Source organism: Cottoperca gobio, chromosome 21, assembly GCF_900634415.1.
Source record: "Cottoperca gobio chromosome 21, fCotGob3.1, whole genome shotgun sequence".
In the NCBI taxonomy this organism is placed as follows: Eukaryota; Metazoa; Chordata; class Actinopteri; order Perciformes; family Bovichtidae; genus Cottoperca; species Cottoperca gobio.
The window spans coordinates 11,561,240-11,567,664 of NC_041375.1; the positions used below are offsets into that span (position 1 = coordinate 11,561,240).

The 6,425-nt window shown below is 38.5% G+C and overlaps 1 protein-coding gene across 1 annotated transcript in view; it reads right to left on the reverse strand.

Annotated features, from left to right (window-relative positions):
* edar (ectodysplasin A receptor) overlaps positions 1-2,004 on the reverse strand; it is a 32,656-nt gene extending 30,652 nt beyond the window's left edge. The window contains exon 1 of the mRNA XM_029459465.1: positions 1,950-2,004. The gene's annotated coding sequence lies outside the window, so the exon portion shown is untranslated. The remainder of the gene's footprint in view (positions 1-1,949) is intronic.
* Positions 2,005-6,425: the final 4,421 nt, after the last annotated feature.

Below are 6,425 nucleotides of genomic sequence, written 5' to 3' on the forward strand. Positions count from 1 at the left end.
ATTTTTTTATTTTACTAGTACGACCTTTTATGCTAACATCTGACTTGAGTGCTGAGGTAGTATAGTAGTAAAGTATTTGAGTGAAGCCTTTTTGTACTTTTTCCAGATGTCAGTAACCCTGTAGGGATAAAGCTTACACTGACATTGTAGTTTCTTTAGATGTATCTCCTACAAGATCACCAGATTATCTCTATAAATCTACAAGTCTTAGATTCACATGGATAATTATATCAATGCTATGTAAAAGATTCTTGCAGATGGTTCTGGTTCTGGTAAGACACCAAACAGTCCTGCCATAAATTAAAAGCAGTAACCTAGTGAGCGGAAATAATTTCATTTCCATACGTAAACTTTTTCTAACATATTGATGTGTGAAGCGTTATGAAACATTCAACCCTAACAGGCCTCCTGAGCTCTATAAATGTCTTGATGGGGGGGAAATGGATCTGCTGTGTGGATTGGAATCAGCTGTGATATAAATCTCAACAATAACTTTCACAAGAAAAAACACAAGAAATCCCTTCCCTTTTCATGACATCACCCCAAGATAAATAGGGTCATTGTGTGAATTCTAGTACCGAGCAGCATTAAGCGACAGAGCGGCGAGAAAGTCAACAAATCATCTGTGCCGTTCAGTGTAGTGGAGGATGATCATGACTACAGGCGCTGGCTTTGTTACTTTTTCTGCCTTCATCCCTTTAATCCTCAGAAACCATATTAACTTCTTTTGAAGATGAGTTACACTCCCTCCACTGTTTCTTCTCTGAGTCTCCTTCGACTTTCTACCTGTGAACATGAAAGATTCAATGGCAGCGGAGACGCTCTGTGCTGAGGGCTGCAGGGGTAGAGAGAGACGCAGATAGAGAGATAGAAAGAGGGATAGAGGGGGGGGGGGGGGGGGAGACGGATTGATTTCCACCTCCAGCAGCAACAGTTCAAAGCCAGCCAGCAGACTTCAGAGGCTCGGCAGGACCCGGCATGTTCCCAGCCGGGCCGAGCTGCCTGTCTGCGGGCAGGACTTCCCCCAGGGGCCCCGGGGCCCGGGACAGTCAGGCGGCACCAAGAAAACAATTATGCAGACAGGGGAGAAAGGTGTGCAAGGTCACACACTTGCTAAAACACACAGCCAAAAATACAGTGTCATAGGCAAACTCCCCGACACACCGGACACTATAGGACTGATTGTGCTTATTTAGCAGCATTAAAATGATTTATTATCAAGATAATAAAATAACCTAAACGCCTGTGCTACTACATCTTCTTCTTCTGCTCTATTCACACTGATCAAAACCACCACAAGAGAATAAACTCGGTGTCTGCCGCATATTTGAGATTCAAAAATCACAACCATGTCAAAAAGCAATCCAGGCCTAAACTATGAAGCTGGTGATGTGAAAAATAATCTTGTTTGTCTTCCACCTTGGGCTACAACCTATGCACCAACACGCACAGTGCCCTTCACAAACTTCTCAATGTATTAGGCTATATGCATGTTACACACTGACTGTAGGCTACTTAAAAATGTATTTCATGCAGATGACATTCATGCAAATATTGGAAATATATTCCTCCAGTCTCATGCACTTGACAACAAACACATCTGCTTTTATAACTTGAGATAAACACTTGACATCAGCCTGTCAAATAAATAAAATGTCATCTAAAAGTAGAAAAGCAGTGTTTAGGGTCACTTTTGCAAATGTTGACACAAAACAGTACCTATAATCTTTATTAAATGTATTGTTGTTGTTGTTGTTGTTTTTAACATGCATCAGCAGTGTTCTGTCCTAAAGCCTATATTTCTTCTAGTAAAAACAATTATTTTTGAGGTAAAATTACAATAAAGCACATGTTTGTTTGGCATAGTAAGTGTTGCTCAGGAATTTCCCCGAAGTCTTGCAGAAATCCGTCCTTGCATTCCTGAGAGCGAAGCTGCTCAGAAGTCTTACCTGGAGCTCAGAGAGGGGGGCACGCTGGTCTGGTTTCTCCGCGGCACTGCGGGCTCTGCTGGCGGCTCTATCAGTCCTGGTGATCGGTGATCAATCTCTAGCGTGGTCTAGGGTTAGCATCGCCGAGGGACTGACTGACTGGCTGTCTGCGACTTTTTACTCCACTCAGTCCAAGTTGTGTCTCAGCCTCCACTTTGGTGCATGTCGGTGTGTCTGCAGGCTCCTCCTTGATGAAGAAAAAGTGTAGAAGTTCTCTCCGCCCTTGAATGCGAGACGGATTAACGTGTCCCAGGTAGACTCTCGGCGGGGACAATTAACGTGCTGCAGGCTACGACTCAACTCCGCCATCTAGTGTTCACAGGCCTGTAGTGGCAGCACCAGGAAAGTGGATGAACTGAAATTGCCATATCATGAATTTGCTGTGGTACGTAGGTGCTAATCGTCAAATATATAAAAAAGAAGGGACAAAATATAGACTGTAGACAATGTGCAATATACAATATAAGCATTACACAACAATATGCACAACAATTACAATTTGTTGCCAATGAAAATCCCTCCAACAATGCTCATTGAATGTGTAGAATATAAAAGAGACCGAGCACGTAGAAAAAAAAGGAATCTAAAAATAGGGCATAGTCTCTACAGTTTATATACAGAGATGGAAACAGTTAAGTAAATGTATATTAAGGTAAAGTAGCAATATAAAATCAGTGATCATCATTAACACAAATCAGTTATATTTTGCACTTACTACCTACACTTACACTGAACACACGGAGACAGATCTATATCACCATAAATTAAGTGTTAAAGATTTGTTAGCTCACACTAAGGCAGTATTTCTAGAACATGTAACTAATTACTAATAATAATAATATTATTTTTATATTGTATCGCTTGTCCCATAGTCTGCCTGAATATGACTGTGTTTATATGCATGCAGCCTTTCATATTAGGGCTGCCACTAACTATTATTTTCATTATCGACTCATTTGCCAATTGTTTTCTCAATAAATATTTGCAAAACAGAGTCCACATTGACGTCTTCACATTCGCTCGTTCTTTTGGTCAAACATTCCAAAGATATTCGTTTAATTATCATCCAAGACAAAGTCAAGCAGCAAAACTTTGCATTTGAGACATTGAAATCAGTTCATTATAATGCAAGTGCATGTACAAACTTTACCTTTTACCATTACAGGTATCATTACTATTACTGCTACTGTTATTGCTCTAATTGCCAATACTTAATCAATAATACTGATATCTACAACTACCTACTACTACGACCACTACGAGATCAACTCCTATTGTTAATACTGCCACCATTTCACTTCACTTGTAAGGCCACACAAACAGAGTTGCTGCCATTTGTTTCTGGTACAGCACTCAGTATGCACATATAACCACAAACACAAACACCTTGTCTCAGATGACAAAATGTCTTTGAAACAGAAGCTATTAATTAGTTTAAGAGTGTGTGTCTGTGTGATGTGGATGACTGGTGCCTGTTGTCTGAGTTGGACTAAAGCTTGGACTTTAGTCTTCCTCTCCTCCTCCCCCTTTCCGCCACTTCTCCTTTTCTCAGCCACAGGAAGGGTGAGATAAAAGAGAGGCTTTGAAAACACTGGGAGTCCTGTAATTACTCACTCTCCCTCTCTGTCTCTGTCTTCCCCTCCTGTCCCTATTTATCTTTTTTTTTCATCATCTCCATCGTCTTTCTCCTTCTTGGTCAATCTCTCTTTTTTTCTTTCACTTTCTCTGACTCCACTCTCAGTCTGTTTCCTTCTCTCTTTCCCCATCCTCTTCTCTCTTTTCTTTCTTGTCTCTGTCTCTCTGTCCCCCTCCTTCTTTGAGAGGCTCATTGATGTCGATCCAGGGGCTTCCTGATTGAAAGGGAGGATGAGACGAGAAGAGATTAGATAAGAAGAGAGGATAAAGAGAGGATGAGGAGAGGATAACAAGAAGACTGATGAGCTCTGCTGAGAGAATGATGGCTGCTCTGTCACGGACCGGACAAAAACACATATTAAGCAAAACCTGTATTTACTATGATGGATGGTGTAACGCAAAAACACATCGCAACTGACTCTGCGTAAGGTGAAATGGGGTATAACGACATAGGATATGTTGAGATAATGGGACATTTATAATATATGAGACAAGCTGAGGCATAGTGTGAAAAAAAAAGATTAAATAAGATCAAATATGATGAGATAAGGGATTATTTGATAAGGAAACATAAAAAATGGTATAGGATTACATATCCTTTACATACTGCATGATCCCTGTGGGAAAATGTGGATCTTGCAGCATTAACTAGTAGGATGCAGAAAGGAAACAGACTATATATATATATATACACACAGAAAGGCCACAGCAAATACAACTTTGAAGATTATTCATTTGTTGTTTTGAACTCTATGGACCTTCACATATCGACGTGTACATTTACTTAGCTATTTCTTTCTTTCAAAACTAAAAATAAGCATAATATGTAAGACTGTGACCTAAATTCACTGTATATTTCTAGTTTACCCACTATAATGATTTCATGGACTACATTCTTGTTTTACTTATCTATTTATGCGTCTGTTTTCTATTAAACTGAGCTAAACAAATAAGGTTTTGACTTGGGATTTCTTGGTCCATGAATACATTTAATCATGAGCAGGATATATTTTGAGTCTCTACGAAGTCTTAAGGTCAATATGCATTAATGTTGGAGATCAGAGTTTTAGAGAGCAGCTGTCACAGACTGTCTATCCTGTTTCATCCCCCCCTCAGCACCACATCAAAGTACTGTAGCTCAGAGAAGATAGCAGTCAGCGGAGGCCTAATTTGCTGCTTGGTATAATGAAGTTAGGGTAACTTCAATTTGCAGCGAAATCATTAAAGCAAACTTCCTCATGCTTTTCATGTGCCCCAAGGAAGCTCGAACTCTGTAAGAAGAAATGGAGAATCTGGTCTAACTGTTTTGAACTTTTCATAGATGGAATCAAAGCAATAGCGGATATTTTTCTCCTGATAATTCATACTTACCAAATTTGTCTTTTATGAAAAAGTGTGCATTTACACCTCAGAGCATAAAATCTACAGGATTATGATGAAAAAAATATATATGTGTGCAATCCTTACCGTTAATGGAATTGTGTCTGATTACATATTAAATTCCACTGAACAAACACAAATAATAAAAAACAAAAGGTCATACAGTACTTATTGCATAAGAGTTACCAACAACAATATATTGAGAAAATAATCTGGTGTAACCCGAGTTGAAAGACAGTGGTGGGAAGTAACTCAGTGCATTAACTTAAGTACTGTACTTTTTTGAGGTACTTGTACTTTATTTGAGTATTTCCATTTTCTGCTACTTTATTCTGTCACTCCTCTACAATGGTGTATAATGCACTCTTACTCTGCTACATTTATTTGATAACTTTACTAGTTACTTTCCAGATTCAGATTACTGCTACAAAACAATAATCAACAAATACATTATGAGATTAGACCAATACGACTTAGTTGATCCCCAGGGGTTAATTCACAAGCTACTCAGCACTCTATAAAGTAATATATATACAAAATATATTTAAATAAATTCAATTTGAATAAAGTGATGTGTACATGAATGCATCAATAATCACAATCCAATAATAATATACTGGATATATTATTCTGAAATGGGCCATTCTGCATAATGAATATTTTTACTATTGGTAATTTGATAATATGCTAATATATTTGTACTTTTACGTAACAAAGATTTTAAATATGCATGATTTGTACTTACTCACTAAAAATGTTTTTACTTTTATTTTTTTATTTTAGGAAGAACACAAACATGCTGTACAAATGGACCTCCCACAGACTCTATGACCTTGTTAGCACCCTTGTTAGCACCCCCCCCCCCCCGCACATTGTCTGTGAGAACACACTCTCAATCTCTAACTACTCTTCAACGAGGAAGCAAAGAACTGGTTGCCATGGTAACTACCGTGTCAGCTAACCTACTTTTGCATGAACGAAGGACATTGGTCGATGGGAGAGAGGTGTATGGTATAGGTACATCGAGAGGATCAACACACACACACACACACACACACACACACACACACACACACGCACACCGAAACACTACATATTCATTATATTTCATCGTCTTCAAGATTTAATCTTTCTCCCTTCTTCTCCGTGTGTTTGCACAGAAATGATGAAAAGAATGAGAAGTATTATTGATATTATTGATGAAGACAATGATAATAGAGGAATATTATGAAACTTTAGTGAACCCCAGAGATAAATTAGGTCGAAAAAAGAATATAATATGAAGGCAGTGTCAGGTCAACTCAAGTTTATTTTCTTTGCTCATCATAACAATAATTTCCCAAGGGACAACATTCAATTACAACATAATTACGCTGTTTGTTGCAAATACAGTATGCAGCAAAAATAAAATACAGCGCATAC